This window comes from Salmo salar, chromosome ssa02, assembly GCF_905237065.1.
Source record: "Salmo salar chromosome ssa02, Ssal_v3.1, whole genome shotgun sequence".
Taxonomy (NCBI): Eukaryota; Metazoa; Chordata; class Actinopteri; order Salmoniformes; family Salmonidae; genus Salmo; species Salmo salar.
This window is the reverse complement of record NC_059443.1, coordinates 67,095,284-67,114,384: the sequence shown is the minus strand read 5'-3', so window position 1 is coordinate 67,114,384 and position 19,101 is coordinate 67,095,284. Positions and strand designations below refer to the sequence as shown.

The 19,101-nt window shown below is 45.3% G+C and overlaps 1 protein-coding gene across 2 annotated transcripts in view; it reads right to left on the bottom strand.

Annotated features, from left to right (window-relative positions):
- LOC106590757 (protein phosphatase 1 regulatory subunit 29) overlaps window positions 1-19,101 on the bottom strand; it is a 322,277-nt gene that overhangs the window by 43,695 nt on the left and 259,481 nt on the right. For both annotated transcript variants that reach the window (XM_045708346.1, XM_045708350.1), the window contains exon 3: window positions 9,818-9,885. The gene's annotated coding sequence lies outside the window, so the exon portion shown is untranslated. The remainder of the gene's footprint in view (window positions 1-9,817; window positions 9,886-19,101) is intronic.

The following is a 19,101-nucleotide window of genomic DNA, read 5'->3' as shown; positions in this document are numbered from 1 at the left end:
TCTTACCTCAGCTGCATACTAAGTGTATAGGAGGTTAAGTCAGAGACAGAGGCTGGGGGATCTGCTGCTGCTGCTGCAGACATCTATGAAGGCTGATAGGAGTGTCACTACACCAGACACACACACACATGCATAGTTTTGCATACTTACACACAGACACACGCAAGCATACACAAAACAATATGCTCGCACATGTTTGCAGGAATACGAATCAAACACACAAAATTAAACACAAACACTCAGCCCCTGCCTGCCTTCTATGCCATGCAAGTGTTGATATGTGTCTGATATAAAGAGCAATAACATCTCTCTCTCACACATATACACAACCAGATGCATTCACTCTTGGGCTATCTATCTATCCATCTATCCATCCATCCAGTCATCCATCCATCCAGTCATCCATCCAGTCATCAAGTCATCCATCCAGTCATCCATCCATCTGCCCAGTCATCCATGCAGTCATCCAGCCATCCATCCAGTCATCCATCCATCCAGTCATCTATCCAGTCATCCATCCATCCAGTCATGTATCCAGTCATCCATCCATCTGTCCAGTCATCCTTCCAGTCATCCATCCATCCAGTCATCCATCCAGTCATCCATCCAGCCATCCATCCAGTCATCCATCCAGTCATCCATCCATCCAGTCATCCATCCATCCAGTCATCCATCCAGTCATCCTTCCATCCAGTCATCCATCCATCCAGTCATCCATCCATCCAGTCATCCTTCCATCCAGTCATCCATCCATCCATCCAGTTATCCATCCAGTCATCCATCCAGCCATCCATCCAGTCATCCATCCAGTCATCCATCCATCCAGTCATCCATCCATCCAGTCATCCATCCAGTCATCCATCCAGTCATCCTTCCATCCATCCAGTCATCCTTCCTTCCATCCATCCAGTCATCCATCCATCCAGTTATCCATCCAGTCATCCATCCAGTCATCCTCTCTCCTTCACCATGCATATCTGTCTATTATGATATCCATAATCCTTCATTCCCCCATCCACCCATCCTACACACGCCCACACGTATAGGAGCTTGTAAGTAAGCATTTCACTGTAAGGTGAAATGCTGTTGTATTCGGCGCATGTGACAAATAACATTTGATTTGATTTAAGGTATATGGGAGATAAAGACTATCACAGAATCTCACACACACACATGCTAACTCTATTCCATCAATCAATGTGCACATACGTATACACACACAAATACACTCTTCCTCTCCCTCCATCCCTCATGGTTGACACCCCTCCATCTGCAGTAGGTTTATCTCACCAGTCATCTGCGATAGCAAACAGATAAAATCACCTACTGCAATTAACACAGTAAAATATAGCAGTGAGCAGCAATGTACGGGGTTCACAGAATGACAGAAAGGACACAAAATCAGTTGGATAACAAAGCAACACTTTATCATGTAGGAACTACTATCTTACTTTAATCATGAGTCTAAATAAACATCTGATGTATGGTTCCTGAGGAGATGGTTTTGAGAATTACTGTTACATATTCAAAGAACAAGTTGTTAATAGTTTCCTTGTTTTGTGAGATACCAAACTCAGTGAGGTTGATCTCAGAGAGGTCCCTGATAGAGAGGACACGTTTCAGGTTGATAGGCCACTGTGGAGTAAATTTACAATGGTTTAAATGGACGCGTAAAATCAGATTTTTAATTTTTTTTGTTGTAACATATTTTGATCAATCCTTTAGCTTCTCAAACCATGGACCTACATACCACATTTGATGTGATTTGATGATTCATGAGAAGTAGATTTTTGAAGTATTTCCTCAAACTCTTCAGGCACTATTGTGATGAGTCCAAAGACCACATTTGGAGTGAATCTGACTTGTAGTCCATGAGAAGTGGAATTGTTAGGATTATTTTAAGCATTAGCGTTACATAGTCAAAAAAAGTGAATTGTTAATAGTGTCCTTATTTTTTAAGATATCAATGCCAAACTTAACATGGTTCATCATGGTAATATCTTTGACTCTAAAAGGTTTTAAGTTGGTAGGCCATTGTAAAATGGATTTACAAAGGATTTAATTGGACATGTAAAACCAGATTTCCTGATTTTATCAATAACTCAGCCATGTCTTAACCAATCCCTTAGCTTTTCTCAAACTAAGTTAAGAGATGTACCATGGGCCTACATACATCATTTGTTATTTGAACTTAAGGTTCATGAGAAAACATTTTTCAAAGGTTTTCCAAAATGTCCAAGAAAAATCTATCCTGCAGACCTTATGGCTCCTTGAGGCAAATTTGTTCAGCATGAGGAAAGACTTCTTCACCAACTTACCCATGGCCTCTAGTTTCTGTGTGCCAAATTAGAAAAAATACTTTTACTACATTTTGTTACGTTACAGCCTTATTCTAAAATTGATTAAATTGTATTTTTCCCTCATCAATCTACACACAATACCCCATAACGTCAAAGCAAAAACAGGTTTCCAGAATTTTTTGCAAATGTAATAAAATAAAAAACAAAAATGTTACATTTACATATGTAAGTATTGAGACGCTTTACTCAGTACTTTTTTGAAGCACATTTGGCAGTGATTACAGCCTTGAGTCTTCTTAGGTATGACACTGCAGATCCTCTCAAGCTCTGTCAGGTTGGATGGGGAGAGTTGCTGCACAGCTATTTTCAGGTCTATCCAGAGATGTTCGATCGGGTTCAAGTCCGGGCTCTGGCTGGGCCACTCAAGGACATTCAGAGACTTGTCCCAAAGCCACTCCTGCGTTGTCTTGGCTGTGTGCTTAGGGTCATTGTCCTGTTGGAAGGTGAACCTTCACCCCAGTCTGAAGTCCTGAGCGCTCTGGAGCAGGTTTTCATCAAGGATCTCTCTGTACTTTGCTCTGTTCATCTTTCCCTCGATCCTAACTAGTCTCCCAATCCCTGCCGCTGAAAAACATCCCCACAGAATGATGCTGCCACCACCATGCTTCACAGTAGGGATGGGGCAAGGTTTCCTCCAGGCGTGACGCTTGGCATTCAGGCCAAAGAGTTCAATCTTGGTGTCATCAGACCAGAGAATCTTATTTCTGATGGCCTAAGTCCTTTAGGTATCTTTTCGCAAAGTAGGTTGTCATGTGCCTTTTACTGATGAGTGGCTTCTGTCTGGCCCATCAACCATTAAGGCCTGATTGGTGGAGTGCTGCAGATGTGGTTGTCCTTCTGGAAGGTTCTCCCATCTCCACAGAGGATCTCTGGAGCTCTGTCAAAATGATCATCAGATTGTTGGTCACCTCCCTGACCAAGGCCCTTCTCCAGTAGTGGATGTAGGTATAGGTGACATGGGCAGCCATTTGTGCAATCGGTTTTCTGTCGCTCATTTGCACTTCACGTCAATGATATCATGTCACCGTGTGGGACTGTGGGTAAATTAACCTTGTCGGAGTGGGCGCCCTGATTCTAGTTTGTGAGCTAGGCAGGCTACTGCCTGGGAAGGTCTCCCACTCAGAAGTACGAGATGGGAAGGGGGTGGGGGTGGGTTGACCTCAGGTCTCCCCACTGGAAGCCAGAGGTAGGGGGAGCAGGTAATCTATCAAACAGCGCACCTGTAACTTTGTACAGTACTAATGTAATTAGTACAATCAGTCACACTATGAAATGCTACCAAATAAACCACAAATCATTCATAGTATCGTAATTTCCGGACTATAAGCTGCAACTTTTTTCCCAGGCTTTGAACGTCGCGGCTTAAACAATGACGCGGCTAATATATGGATTTTTCCCGCTTTCATTTTTTTCTCAAAAAAAACACATTCGGTGACGTGCTCAGTTTGTATATGTAGATTGATGATTAAAAAAAGATTGAATCCATTTTAGAATAAGGCTGTAACGTAACATAATGTGGGAGATGTCAAGGGGTCTGAATACTTTCCAAATGCACTGTATGCTTGAGTTATTTGACCATGTCAAGGATTTTTTTTTTAAGAATAACAATAGGTTTCACAGCATCACTATAAACCCATAATAAAAATGAGATAATATTTTGAAAGACCAATGACATTATCATCTCACACACACACACACACACACACACACACACACACACACACACACACACACACACACACACACACACACACACACACACACACACACACACACACACACACACACACACACACACCTGGCCCTAGCTCAGCAGTATGACAACAACTGTAATTAACAGAACTTTTCAGTTGTTCTTTTAACAAAACAACAACAACAACAGAAGTGAAAGGGTCATTGTTGCCCGTGGCAACTCAGACACTAAAACAATACGTGACCCAATTAACGAGGTCATCGCTGTCTTCTTGGTGTGAGGGATTCTGGGTATGGTCTCAGGTAATGGACACATGCGCATGCGAACACTCACAGTTGGATACTGGTATGGCCTGTGGTAAGGGCCAGAGCAGTACAGTACTGTTTGTTTGTTTCCCACTGTTCGCACGCAGAACTGAACATTCACAGGAAAACACAGTGAATCCTTCAAATAATTCATAAAAAAAATGGGTGGCTATTGGAGGCCCAGGAATGTGATCCTTGGGGCCAAAACTGGCCAGCAGACCGCTAGTTGCAGAGCAATCTTATAGATATAAGAAGATCGGCCAGTCAATCAACATGTCAAAGGTTGAATTAAATATCAATATTTTATCATCAGAAGATGACTAGAAAATAGTAATGAGCTCATCAAGAGCCGGATAAGCCAAGATTGATTGGCCTCTATAAGCCGATTATGTCACTGTAAGTCAAGTCTTATTGGGTCAAATATACCCTGTGTGCCAATCAGCATCTAAGACGTTGTTTGTCATATTTGTATTTGGTACCAGGGTTGGGATCAATTCAAAAAGTAAAGTAAAGTTAATAGTTGTTAAAAAGTGCATCTATTGTCAATGACTTCTCAATAAACTGAAAAGAAGAAACAATTTAAAATGTTTTTCAATGTATTCATGTGAAATTTAAATCACTTCCTGAAATGACTAACTTCAATTAGAAATGACCCCACCCTGTTTGGTACATATAGGCAACGGCCCAGAGGTCCAAATACTCCAGTGAGGAAAACATAGCTCAAAACAGTTTTTCTCTTTACGAATGTACATCCAGCCAGTCTCAAACCCTACTGCATCAAAACTGCATTAAAACCTTATAAAGACAAGAGCGTGTTATCAGCCTATTCCAAAGACTACAGCTACGTCCCAAATGGCACTCTATTCCCTTACATAGTGGCATATGGGTCCTGCTCAAATGTAATGCACTAATATAGGGAAGAGGGAGCCATTTGGGATGCACCCTATAAGTCTCTATACACCTGGGGTGTCTCTGGGAGGCCAAGTTTTCAGGCTAAGAGAGAAGAAAAGGCGGTTTCTCAGTAATGTATTATTGTGTAACTGCATTTCATGGGGAACGGCTAGCTTTTGATTCAAAGTCTCTCTTTCCCGGTTATAATTGATGCTAATGCATGTTGTGTTGTCTGGGTGCCTCTGGACTTAGCTACACCTCTTTAGAAGTACATCTCTCTCACTTCCCTCTCACTTCTTTTCTTTCTCCACTACCTCTCCATGTTTCTATCTCTCCGACACTCTGTTCACCTGTGTTTCTTGCCCGCTCTCTCTCCCTCTCTCTACCTCTCTCTCTCACCTTCTCTATATTTCACCAACTCTCTCTCTCACCCCCTCATTCTGTTACAGACCTGTGTTTAATAGCCTAGTCCTGTCTGTCTCAAGGTGCATTGAATCTCTATAGAGTGCTGCAGCACCGGGAAATGGTACATGTGTTTCCCTCCCTCCATATCCCTCTCTCGCCATCTCCCCCTCTTTCTCTCTCCTTCTCTCCCACTCGCTTTCCCAATGTTTTTAAGTTCTCTGGTGTCACGTCCTGACCATAGTAAGAGGTTATTTTCTATGGTAGAGCAGGTCAGGGCGTGTCAGGGGGTGTTTTGTGTTTTTCTATGTTTTGTATTTCTATGTTTAAGTTCTAGTTTTTCTATTTCTATGTTGTTTTTTGGGGGGTTGATCTCCAATTGGAGGCAGCTGGTCCTCGTTGTCTCTAATTGGAGATCATATTTCAGTAGGGTTTTTCTTCCTGGAATTTGTGTGTTATTATACACTGCTCAAAAAAATAAATGGAACACTTAAACAACACAATGTAACTCCAAGTCAATCACACTTCTGTGAAATCAAACTGTACACTTAGGAAGCAACACTGATTGACAATAAATTTCACATGCTGTTGTGCAAATGGAATAGACAACAGGTGGAAATTATAGGCAATTAGCAAGACACCCCCAATAAAGGAGTGGTTCTGCAGGTGGGGACCACAGACCACTTCTCAGTTCCTATGCTTCCTGGCTGATGTTTTGGTCACTTTTGAATGCTGGCGGTGCTTTCACTCTAGTGGTAGCATGAGATGGAGTCTACAACCCACACAAGTGGCTCAGGTAGTGCAGCTCATCCAGGATGGCACATCAACGTGAGCTGTGGCAAGAAGGTTTGCTGTGTCTGTCAGCGTAGTGTCCAAAGCATGGAGGCGCTACCAGAAGACAGGCCAGTACATCAGGAGACGTGGAGGAGGCCGTAGGAGGGCAACAACCCAGCAGCAGGACCGCTACCTCCGCCTTTGTGCAAGGAGGAGCAGGAGAAGCACTGCCAGAGCCCTGCAAAATGACCTCCAGCAGGCCACAAATGTGCATGTGTCTGCTCAAACGGTCAGAAACAGACTCCATGAGGGTGGTGTGAGGGCCCGACGTCCACAGGTGGGGGTTGTGCTTACAGCCCAACACCGTGCAGGACGTTTGGCATTTGCCAGAGAACACCAAGATTGGCAAATTCGCCACTGGCGCCCTGTGCTTTTCACAGATGAAAGCAGGTTCACACTGAGCACGTGACAGACGTGACAGAGTCTGGAGACGCCGTGGAGAACGTTCTGCTGCCTGCAACATCCTCCAGCATGACCGGTTTGGCGGTGGGTCAGTCATGGTGTAGGGTGGCATTTCTTTGGGGGGCCGCACAGCGCTCCATGTGCTCGCTAGAGGTAGCCTGACTGCCATTAGGTACCGAGATGAGATCCTCAGACCCCTTGTGAGACCATATGCTGGTGCAGTTGGCCCTGGGTTCCTCCTAATGCAAGACAATGCTAGACCTCATGTGGCTGGAGTGTGTCAGCAGTTCCTGCAAGAGGAAGGCATTGATGCAATGGACTGGCCCGCCCGTTCCCCAGACCTGAATCCAATTGAGCACATCTGGGACATCATGTCTCGCTCCATCCACCAACGCCACGTTGCACCACAGACTGTCCAGGAGTTGGCGGATGCTTTAGTCCAGGTCTGGGAGGAGATCCCTCAGGAGACCATCCGCCACCTCATCAGGAGCATGCCCAGGCGTTGTAGGGAGGTCATACAGGCACGTGGAGGCCACACACACTACTGAGCCTCATTTTGACTTGTTTTAAGGACATTACATCAAAGTTGGATCAGCCTGTAGTGTGGTTTTCCACTTTAATTTTGAGTGTGACTCCAAATCCAGACCTCCATGGGTTGATAAATTGGATTTCCATTGATTATTTTTGTGTGATTTTGTTGTCAGCACATTCAACTATGTAAAGAAAAAAGTATTTAATAAGATTATTTCTTTCATTCAGATCTAGGATGTGTTGTTTAAGTGTTCCCTTTATTTTTTTGAGCACTATATTTTGAGTAGTGCTTGTTTCTCTCTGCGTCACGGTTTGTTTTGTCAAATCAGTTATTTATGTATTGCAAAGTTTCACGGATTAAATAAAATGTGGAACTACAACCACGCTGCACTTTGGTCTGCTCCTTTCGACAGCCGTGACATCTGGGGCAACAACATTTCAGGCCCCTGTGTACCAATCCATTCAACAAGAGAGAAGGAGAAGATGAAAAAAGGAACAAGAGAAGTGCTGAAAAATCTACCTACATCCACAGTGCTGTACATCCACCTACATCCACAGTGCTGTACCTCCACCTACATACAGTGCTGTACCTCCACCTACATTCACAGTGCTGTACCTCCACCTACATACACAGTGCTGTACCTCCACCTACATCCACAGTGCTGTACATCCACCTACATCCACAGTGCTGTACCTCCACCTACATTCACAGTGCTGTACCTCCACCTACATACACAGTGCTGTACCTCCACCTACATACACAGTGCTGTACCTCCACCTACATACACAGTGCTGTACCTCCACCTACATTCACAGTGCTGTACATCCACCTACATCCACAGTGCTGTACCTCCACCTACATCCACAGTGCTGTACCTCCACATACATCCACAGGGCTGTACCTCCACCTACATCCACAGTGCTGTACCTCCACCTACATCCACAGTGCTGTACCTCCACCTACATACACAGTGCTGTACCTCCACCTACATTCACAGTGCTGTACATCCACCTACAGTGCTGTACCTCCACCTACATCCACAGTGCTGTACCTCCATCTACATCCACAGTGCTGTACCTCCACCTACATCCACAGTGCTGTACCTCCACCTACATCCACAGTGCTGTACCTCCACCTACATCCACAGTGCTGTACCTCCACCTACATCCACAGTGCTGTACCTCCACCTACATCTGCAGTGCTGTACCTCCACCTACAAAAACAGTGCTGTACATCCACCTACATACACAGTATACCTCAGAATGCTCTCATAAACTCACAGACAAGACATGTAAAACGTCCCAAATGGCCCCCTATAGAAGCCACTAGTTTTGACCAGAACCCTATATAAGCCACTAGTTTTGACCAGAGCCCTATAGAAGCCATTAGTTTTGACCAGAGCCCTATAGAAGCCACTAGTTTTGACCTGAACCCTATAGAAGCCACTAGTTTTGACCAGAACCCTATATAAGCCACTAGTTTTGACCAGAACCCTATAGAAGCCACTAGTTTTGACCAGAGCCCTATTTAAGCCACTAGTTTTGACCAGAGCCCTATAGAAGCCACTAGTTTTGACCAGAACCCTATAGAAGCCACTAGTTTTGACCAGAACCCTATATAAGCCACTAGTTTTGACCAGAGCCCTATAGAAGCCACTAGTTTTGACCAGAACCCTATAGAAGCCACTAGTTTTGACCAGAACCCTATAGAAGCCACTAGTTTTGACAGGAACCCTATAGAAGCCACTAGTTTTGACCAGAACCCTATAGAAGCCACTAGTTTTGACCAGAACCCTATATTTGCTCCTTAGTGATAATCTACTAATCAATTAACCGGTTAGGACTGTGTAGTGTGTTTATAGTAAAACCTGGTTTACTATACAATGTTCTACCTTGTTCATACCAATATCTGAAGTAAATCATGAATGATGGTATATTGTTTAGAGCAAAGAGTAATCATAGCTGCACATTTCAAAAGTATTGGGACGCTTTCACACTATAATAAATATGTGTGTGTGTGTGTGTGTGTGTGTGTGGCTTGACATTCCTCTGGGACTGGATTCAAACATGCACACACACACTGGCTTCTCTCTCTCTCTTCCACTCTTCCTCTCCTACCAATTTCTCCCACCACTTCCTCCCCCTCTCCACATTTGGAGAGGGGGAGGAAGGATGGGGGAGGATTTCTAGGCGAGTTCCCCACTCCTGTCGCTCCAGCAGAGAAGTGGCCCAGCACTCTAACCGCTAGGCTACTTACCACCTAACTAACATGATATAGCAACAGCACACCTGCAATAGATTCAATCTGGAACACCACCTAAATGTTTTCTGCCTGGAGCTGTAAAGAGCGGTTACATCCACATATGGTAAGTACTTCAAAGGTGTAGTCTGGTACTCACAGTCTTTGCTGGTCTTTTTCCTCGTTGTCCACTTCTCTATGGCCCTGTGCTGACTGTACGGACTCTCACTGTGGGGGAGATACAAGGTCAGAAGTCAGGGCAATACAATAATACAATACAGTACAACTTTATTGTCCATTTGTTACAGCGAACAGCAGAAATGTGTCTCCTGCGTAGTTCTCCACCAGATAACACAAAACATACACACACATTGCAGTCCTCATTCCTAGATTCCTAGGTATACCTATATAGTGACTGTTCTGCATAGAGCCATATAAAGAGTATTATACCTCTATAGTGACTGTTCTGCATAGAGCCATATAAAGAGTATTATACCTCTATAGTGACTGTTCTACATTGAGCCATATAAAGAGTATTATACCTCTATAGTGACTGTTCTACATTGAGCCATATAAAGAGTATTATACCTCTATAGTGACTGTTCTGCATAGAGCCATATAAAGAGTATTTTACCTCTATAGTGACTGTTCTGCATAGAGCCATATAAAGAGTATTATACCTCTATAGTGACTGTTCTGCATAGAGCCATATAAAGAGTATTTTACCTCTATAGTGACTGTTCTGCATAGAGCCATATAAAGAGTATTTTACCTCTATAGTGACTGTTCTGCATAGAGCCATATAAAGAGTATTATACCTCTATAGTGACTGTTCTGCATAGAGCCATATAAAGACTATTATACCTCTATAGTGACTGTTCTGCATAGAGCCATATAAAGAGTATTATACCTCTATAGTGACTGCTCTACATAGAGCCATATAAAGAGTATTATACCTCTATAGTGACTGCTCTGCATAGAGCCATATAAAGAGTATTATACCTCTATAGTGACTGTTCAGCATAGAGCCATGTAAAGAGTATTTTACCTCTATAGTGACTGTTCTGCATAGAGCCATATAAAGAGTATTATACCTCTATAGTGACTGTTCTGCATAGAGCCATATAAAGAGTATTATACCTCTATAGTGACTGTTCTGCATAGAGCCATATAAAGAGTATTATACCGCTATAGTGACTGTTCTACATTGAGCCATATAAAGAGTATTATACCTCTATAGTGACTGTTCTACATTGAGCCATATAAAGAGTATTATACCTCTATAGTGACTGTTCTGCATAGAGCCATATAAAGACTATTATAGCTCTATAGTGACTGTTCTACATAGAGCCATATAAAGAGTATTATACCTCTATAGTGACTGCTCTGCATAGAGCCATATAAAGAGTATTATACCTCTATAGTGACTGTTCTGCATAGAGCCATGTAAAGAGTATTATACCTCTATAGTGACTGTTCTGCATAGAGCCATATAAAGAGTATTATACCTCTATAGTGATGTGTTTCTAGTACAGTCGTACAGGAGGAGCAGGTGGGTTTCTAGTACAGTCGTACAGGAGGAACAGGTGTGTTTCTAGTACAGTCGTACAGGAGGAACAGGTGTGTTTCAGTCGTACAGGAGGAGCAGGTGTGTTTCTAGTACAGTCATACAGGAGGAGCAGGTGTGTTTCTAGTACAGTCGTACAGGAGGAGCAGGTGTGTTTCTAGTACAGTCGTACAGGAGGAACAGGTGTGTTTCTAGTACAGTCGTACAGGAGGAACAGGTGTGTTTCTAGTACAGTCGTACAGGAGGAACAGGTGTGTTTCTAGTACAGTCGTACAGAGGAGCAGGTGTGTTTCTAGTACAGTCGTACAGGAGGAACAGGTGTGTTTCTAGTACAGTCGTACAGGAGGAACAGGTGTGTTTCTAGTACAGTCGTACAGGAGGAACAGGTGTGTTTCTAGTACAGTCGTACAGGAGGAGCAGGTGTGTTTCTAGTACAGTCGTACAGAAGGAGCAGGTGGGTTTCTAGAACAGTCGTACAGAAGGAGCAGGTGGGTTTCTAGAACAGTCGTACAGGAGGAACAGGTGTGTTTCTAGTACAGTCGTACAGAGGAGCAGGTGTGTTTCTAGTACAGTCGTACAGGAGGAGCAGGTGTGTTTCTAGTACAGTCGTACAGGAGGAACAGGTGTGTTTCTAGTACAGTCGTACAGGAGGAACAGGTGTGTTTCTAGTACAGTCGTACAGGAGGAGCAGGTGTGTTTCAGTCGTACTTCCCCACTGAGACCTATTTGGACCTGTTTCACAGTCCAATTCCCAGCCCAAAGAGATTCTGTTCCACCCCCCAACCCAGTGATTTTATTTGTCACACTGGAACTTTTCTCTCTCTCTCTCTCTCTCTCTCTCTCTCTCTCTCTCTCTCTCTCTGGTGTAGAGGGCTCTGTCCTCTGTCCTTTCTTGATTCTGTTCTTGGTCTTTTCTTTCCATTTTATTTTCTATGGTGGAAGGTTAATGCACTATTTGTTTCAGCGGTATCCACAGGTTTTTCAAAGTTAGGGTGGAAGAGGACAGAGTTAGTTTCCTGGGGTTTGGAAGGTGCGGTGTGCGCGATGGCTTCTCAGCCTAGCGCGGAGGAGACGCTGTTGATGCGGCATGGATTCAGGTGTGTTCCTGAGAATGGAGTTAAGATGGAGATGCTGTCGATACGACATGGATTCAGGTGTGTTCCTGAGAATGGAGTTAAAGTGGAGGAGGTTCTGCTCGCGGTCGGTGAACAGGTAGGAGCTGAATTTATACATTCTGCTTCCAGAATGAACAAAGCTGTGGTTATGTTCATGAAAAGAGCTAATTTGGTTGGTAGGCTAATTGCTAGTGGAATATTTGTAAGGGGTGTGTTGGTGCCAATTTCACCTCTTTCTACCCCTTCGACAATGGTGGTAGTTGCAAATTTGCCTCCGTTTATTACGGATGATCAAATCAGGAAAGAGCTGATTCGTTTTGGTAAGTTTGCTAGCGGTTTTCGTGTACTGTCAGCAGGTTTTCAGGCAGCTGCTGTTAAGCACGTTGTTTCGGTCCGGAGGCAAGTGTTTATGTTTCTGAATAACAATGAGCAACAGCTAAATGTGCAGTTTAAAGTGAGGCATGGGGAGGGGCTCTACGCAGGATTTGCCAGCACAGATAGTCTACGGTGTTTTGAGTGTGGGGATTTGGGGCATAAGAGCTTTGCGTGCCCACATAAACACCACCAAGTGTTTACCTCTTTGGGTAGGCTCGCTCAATAGAAATGGCGCCAGAGATGCGGGAAAGAGGAGTGTGTTGGGTGAATATGTAAAACAAAAAAAAGTACAGGTGTTGTTTCTGCAGGAGACACATAGTGATGTGTTGGATGAAGTCGATTGGGGGCTCTGGTGGAAAGGGGCAAGTGTGTTGAGCCATGGGACAAATCTTAGTGCAGGGGTGGTCTGTCTGTAAAAATGTGCTCCTCAAAGGAGGTGTGTAGGGGTAGGCTGCTTGTTGTTAAAGCACAAATGAACAACATGGGTTTTGTCTTTATAAATGTGTATGCGCTTAACACAGGGAGAGAGAGGGGGTTCTATTTGCTATCTTAGACAGGAACTCTCACAGGAAGTGCCTGAGGAGACGCTGGTGGTCGGCGGGGACTGGAACTGTACAATGGATTTTACGAAAGACAGAAATGGGGAAGAGCCTCATTCAGTGTAAGTGGGAATGTTAAGGGACATCGTTAATCAGTTTGACATAGTGGATGTTTGAAGAACTAAACATCCTAACACAAGACAGTATACATGGTTCTATTTGCTATCTTAGACAGGAACTCTCACAGGAAGTGCCTGAGGAGACGCTGGTGGTCGGCGGGGACTGGAACTGTACAATGGATTTTACGAAAGACAGAAATGGGGAAGAGCCTCATTCAGTGTAAGTGGGAATGTTAAGGGACATCGTTAATCAGTTTGACATAGTGGATGTTTGAAGAACTACATGTCTAGGAATCAGAGCAATAGGCTGTTGGGTGCTACCATTCTCCCGGTGGGGTTTTCGGATCATCACATAACCATGTTGTTGTCTATTTCACCAGGGCCCCGGCAGGCATCCTATTGGAAGTTTAATGTAAAGCTCTTAAAAGATGTCATTTTTTGCTCAGGTTTCCAGACCTTTTTGGAAAGGTGGGGGCAGTGAAGAGAGGAGTATGAGTCTCTCAGTCAATGGTGGGATGTGGGGAAAGTCCAAATTCGGCTTTTCTGTCAACAGTACACAGCTCTCTCATCCTCAGAGACTAGGAGAGTATTGTGGGAACTAGAGCGGTGTATTAGCGAGATGGAGGTAGAGATGGTGGGGCAAGGCAATGTAGGCCTCCAGGATAATTTAGCTGAATTACCTAGGGACCTGGGTAGTTTATGCCAGGTTAAAGCAAAGGGAGCACTTGTAAGAGCTAGGTTCTCCATGCTCAAGGAGATGGATACTCCCAGCTCCTTCTTCTTTGGTTTGGAAAGATAGAGCGGTGAAGCCAAGGGTATGCATTGTCTACGGCTGTCTGATGGGCGGGTGACCTCTGTGGTGGGTGCGATGCGGGAGCGAACTGTGGAGTTTTATACTGAGTTGTATAGGGCAGAAGTGTGTGATCCTTTGTGTGCTCAGGTCTTGTTCACAGGACTCCCTAAGCTCTCTCTGGCACAGAGGGATGAAATGGACATTCCTCTGTTGTCCCATGAACTGGCAGTGGCAGTAACCCAGATGTCCCCTGGTCGTGCACCGGGGGTCGATGGACTCCCAGTGGAGTTTTATAAAAATATAAAAATGTGGAATAATTGGACTGGACTTTTGCGTGTTGCGAGAATGCGTCGGGGTAGGAGAGTTGCCGATGAGTTGCCGTCGGGTGGCTCTGACTCTCCTGCCCAAAAAAGGGGACTTGTATGAACTTAAGAACTGGAGGCCTGTGGCATTGCTCTGTGCGGACTACAAGATATTTTCCAAGGTCCTCTCTAACAGACTGAAGTCCCATTTGGACTCGATAGTACATAAGGACCAAACATATTGTGTACCGGGACGCTCAATCATGGACAACTTGTTCTTAATCAGGGACATGTTGGACTTGTCGAGAGGTTCTAATGTGAACGTTGGACTGGTCTCTTTAGATCAAGAGAAGGCTTTTGATAGAGTGGACCATGAGTATCTGTTTAATGTGATGTCTGTGTTTGGGTTTGGGAAGAGTTTTTTGAACTGTGTGAAGCTGTTGTATGCTGGGGCGTCATGTATGGTCAAGGTGGGAGGGGGGCTCAGTATGCCAGTCTGGGTGAGACGGGGCATTAGACAAGGACGCCCTCTATCGGGGCAGTTATATACACTAGCCATTGAACTTTTTTTGGGCCTGCTACGCAGGAGACTGCAGGGAGTGTGCTGGACAGGCATAGCAGTGTCAGCGTATGCAGATGACGTTTCTGTGATGGTCAGGGATGGGCAGGATATGTAGGCACTAGAGACTAGTCTGAAGGTGTACGAGGGAGCGTCGTCAGCTCGCAGACCTGCAACGCAACCTGGTGGATTTTTTCTGGTTGGGCCATCACTGGCTGAGGGCGGCAGTGTTGTACATGACCGTCCACGAAGGAGGACAGGGCCTGGTCGAACTGGAGAGTAGGGTGGCTGCTTTCCGGCTAAAGGCGGTGCAGAGACTGCTGTACTATACTGATGTTGGCTGGAGGGAACCAGCATGCACACTGCTGAGGAGAGCTGGTGGATTAGGGTTGGACAGGCAGCTGTTCCTCATGAGGCTGGAGAGGCTGAGTACAGGAGGTCTCTCTGGCTTTTACTCTGCAGTGCTGAGGGCCTGGCAGCTGCTAAGGCCCACACAAGAAGGGGGTGTGGAGCCTGGACTGTGGGGGGAGCAGATCTTCCACAACCCAGATATCCCTTTGAGATCGGTTCAGTCGGCCACCCTGCAGAGGCAACTGATGGCAGAGGGTTTACTAAGGCTGGGTGACCTGAGACTGCTGGGAAAGGAGGGGTAGAAAACCCCGGAAGTCCTGGCACAACAAACAGGAATAACCTCTCTTAGGCTGCTGGAGAGATTCCTGGAGGAGGTCCAGGAGGCACTGTCTGAGCCAGTAAGGGGGATGTTTGAGCGGCCAAAGGGGGAGGGGCCTCCAAGTAATCCGCCATTGCAGGTGAAGGCAGAGACCAGGGACTGGCAAGGGGTCTGGAAGATTTGTTAGATTTTAACACTCCGAGCCTGGGGGAGTTTGAAGGGGTGGGAGGTAAAGCCCTCGACAACCTCTGTGTTAAGGTGAGGAACATTAGGAGCCTAACAGGAGTGAAGGCGCATCAGTGGCAGGGGGTATGTGGGGCAGGGAGTATGGTGGGTTTTAGATGGAGGGGGCTCTACAAACACAAAGAGGTCAGGGGACCTCCAGTGGAGGGTTCTTCATGGAGCCCTGGCCACTAACAGCTGGTTGGCACGGGTTGAACCCGGAATCGGGCAGGGGTGTCCTTTCTGTGTAATGAAAGAAACTGTGATTCATGTGTTTTCTGTGTGCACCAGGTTAATTCCATTCATGTCTATGTTGGAATGTCTGTGTGAGAGGTTGGGGGGGGTTTTTACTGTTGGGGTGTTTATAATGGGATACAGGTATTCGAGCAAGGAGAAGGCCAAATGTGTTTTGTTGAATTTTCTGTTTGCTCAGGCAAAGTTATCTATTTGGCTAACAAGGAGGAACAGGGTCAAAGGTGGGGGGATAACAGACCCTTTACTATTGTTTAATTGGATGGTCTCTACACGCCTTAGGGTTGAGTTTGAGTACCATAGAATGATAAAAAGTGTGGAGATGTTTCAGGAGATATGGTGTGTTGGGGGCTGTCTGTATAGCTGGGGAAGATGTTTCAGGAGATATGGTGTGTTGGGGGGGCTGTCTGTATAGCTGGGGAAGATGTTTCAGGAGATATGGTGTGTTGGGGGGCTGTTTGTATAGCTGGGGAAGATGTTTCAGGAGATATGGTGTGTTGGGGGGCTGTCTGTATAGCTGGGGAAGATGTTTCAGGAGATATAGTGTGTTGGGGAGCTGTCTGTATAGCTGGGGAAGATGTTTCAGGAGATATGGTGTGTTGGGGGGCTGTCTGTATAGCTGGGGAAGATGTTTCAGGAGATATGGTGTGTTGGGGGGCTGTCTGTATAGCTGGGGAAGATGTTTCAGGAGATATGGTGTGTTGGGGGGCTGTCTGTATAGCTGGGGAAGATGTTTCAGGAGATATGGTGTGTTGGGGGTGCTGTCTGTATAGCTGGGGAAGATGTTTTGGATATACGGTTGTAGAAGTGGTGTGTTGTTTTGGTTATTGTGATGTGTTGTTTTGTATTGTCTGGTAGAGGGAAAGATGAGTATGGTACATGTATGTAGTACAGGGTCTGTCTGTCTGTCTGTCTGTCTGTCTGTCTGTCTGTCTGTCTGTCTGTCTGTCTGTCTGTCTGTCTGTCTGTCTGTCTGTCTGTCTGTCTGTCTGTCTGTCTGTCTGTCTGTCTGTCTGTCTGACTGTCTGAATGTCTGAATGTCTGAATGTCTGAATGTCTGAATGTCTGTGTTTTTAACAGGGAGCTAGTTGGAGCTGTAGACTGACAGAGCCTGTTCTCTTCCCCCAGGCAGCTGAGCAGAGAGCAAACACACGCACATACAGAGACGCGCACACATACAGAGAGACACACAGAGAGAGAGAGAGAGAGAGACACGGAGTGGCAATCTAGGGCACAGGCTGTCTGCAGGCTCTAAAGAGAACATTAGGGAGAGAGACAACAAACAGAGAGAACGGAGGGAGAGAAAGAAAGCAAATGAACAGCAAATACTGAAAGAAAAACACCTCATCAAGCAAATGCCAGGGGGTCAGAGCAGAGGGGAAGAGAGGGCGAGGAGAGGGAGGAGAGGAGAGATGGGTGACGCCTCGTATTAGTGTAATATTTTTCTATAATTGTTCTATTCTTCTCTCTGCATTGTTGGGAAGTAAGCATTTCACTGTTAGTCTACACCTGTTGTTTATGAAGCACGTGACAAATCAAATTTTGATTTCCTTCCCTTCTTCTCCTCTCCTACACTAACCCCAATAATTCAGCTTCTCTCTTATTCCCGCCATCTATTCCTCCACCTCCCTCCATCTCTCCCCCAGAGAGATCAAGAAGCATGTCTCCAATTTGAGAGGAAGAGGGGGAGGAAAGGGAGAGAATGGAGAAGAGCAAGAAGAGGAGGACGGAGGAGAGAGAGAAGCAAACTGCAATATCTGGCAAATCCCCCCGTTCTGCTCTGCTCTCCTTGTTGTTCTGGAACGAGCGCTTCGAATTAGGTCAACAGGATGCCAACATGGGGTGAGAGGAGGGGTGTGAAGGAACGGGGGAAAACAAAAGACCTAATAAAGGGGATGAGAGAAAGAGGCATGGGGAGATAGGAAAGGGGAGAGGAGGGGTACGATGAGAGGAGAGAGAAAGACGAGAGCAAGATGAGAGAGAGAGAAAAGAGGCGGAAACGGGGAAAGGAGGGGTACGAGGAAGGGGAAGACATGAAGGAAGATTAAAAAACAAGATAGATGAAAAGGAGAAAACGGAAAGAGGAATACACTCTTAGAAAAAAGGATTCCAAAACGGTTCTTAAGCCGTCCCTATTGGATGGTTCAAGGTAGACCCATTTTTTAACCAAAAAGGTTCTTCAAAGAGTTCTCCTATGGGGACAGCCAAAGAACCCTTTCAGGTTCTAGATAGCACCTTCTTTTTCTAAGAGTGTAGGGTAAGGAGGGGTTCGTTGAGAAGAGGAGGTACGTGAGCAAGAGATAAAGAAGGTAAGAATGAAAGAGAAAGAGGGAGATCCGGAAAGGAGGATCATTTTGATGTGGAGGTCAAATTAGCTCTGATTGCCACCAGCTGTGTTTCACTTCAGAGTCCGAGGGGAGGGGCCAGATGAGAGCGAATAATCATTCTTATGCCTCTCAGGCTGTCAGTGATAATCTCTCGTGGACAGACGCACACGTTAAGTAAATTGTATCGTAGCGTCTGACAACAGACTGTGGGATGCCACCAATAACAAGGAACTTTGTTTCCGGTGCCCTGATTTGTCGTCACTGATCATTTGGACAAATCATGATTTGGCAGATGATCGCATGTTTCGAATTTCGAAAGAGGAGGGGACTGGCCCAGAGACTTTTCCAAAACTGTCTGAGAGTTTTCGGCTTGGGGGGACTTCACTAGTCTCATTAGGATCTTTTCTCATAGATCTCCCACCAAGATTTTAGTTTTCCGAGATTCCTCTCCGACTCTCAGTGCTAACAGCTATCAGCCAGGCAGTAGAAAACTAAGACAATTTATATACAGTCTAGTAGCTCCCTCCAAACTAATTGCTATTCAATTCTTAGAGCCTTTGTGTGTGTGTGTGTGTGTGTGTGTGTGTGTGTGTGTGTGTGTGTG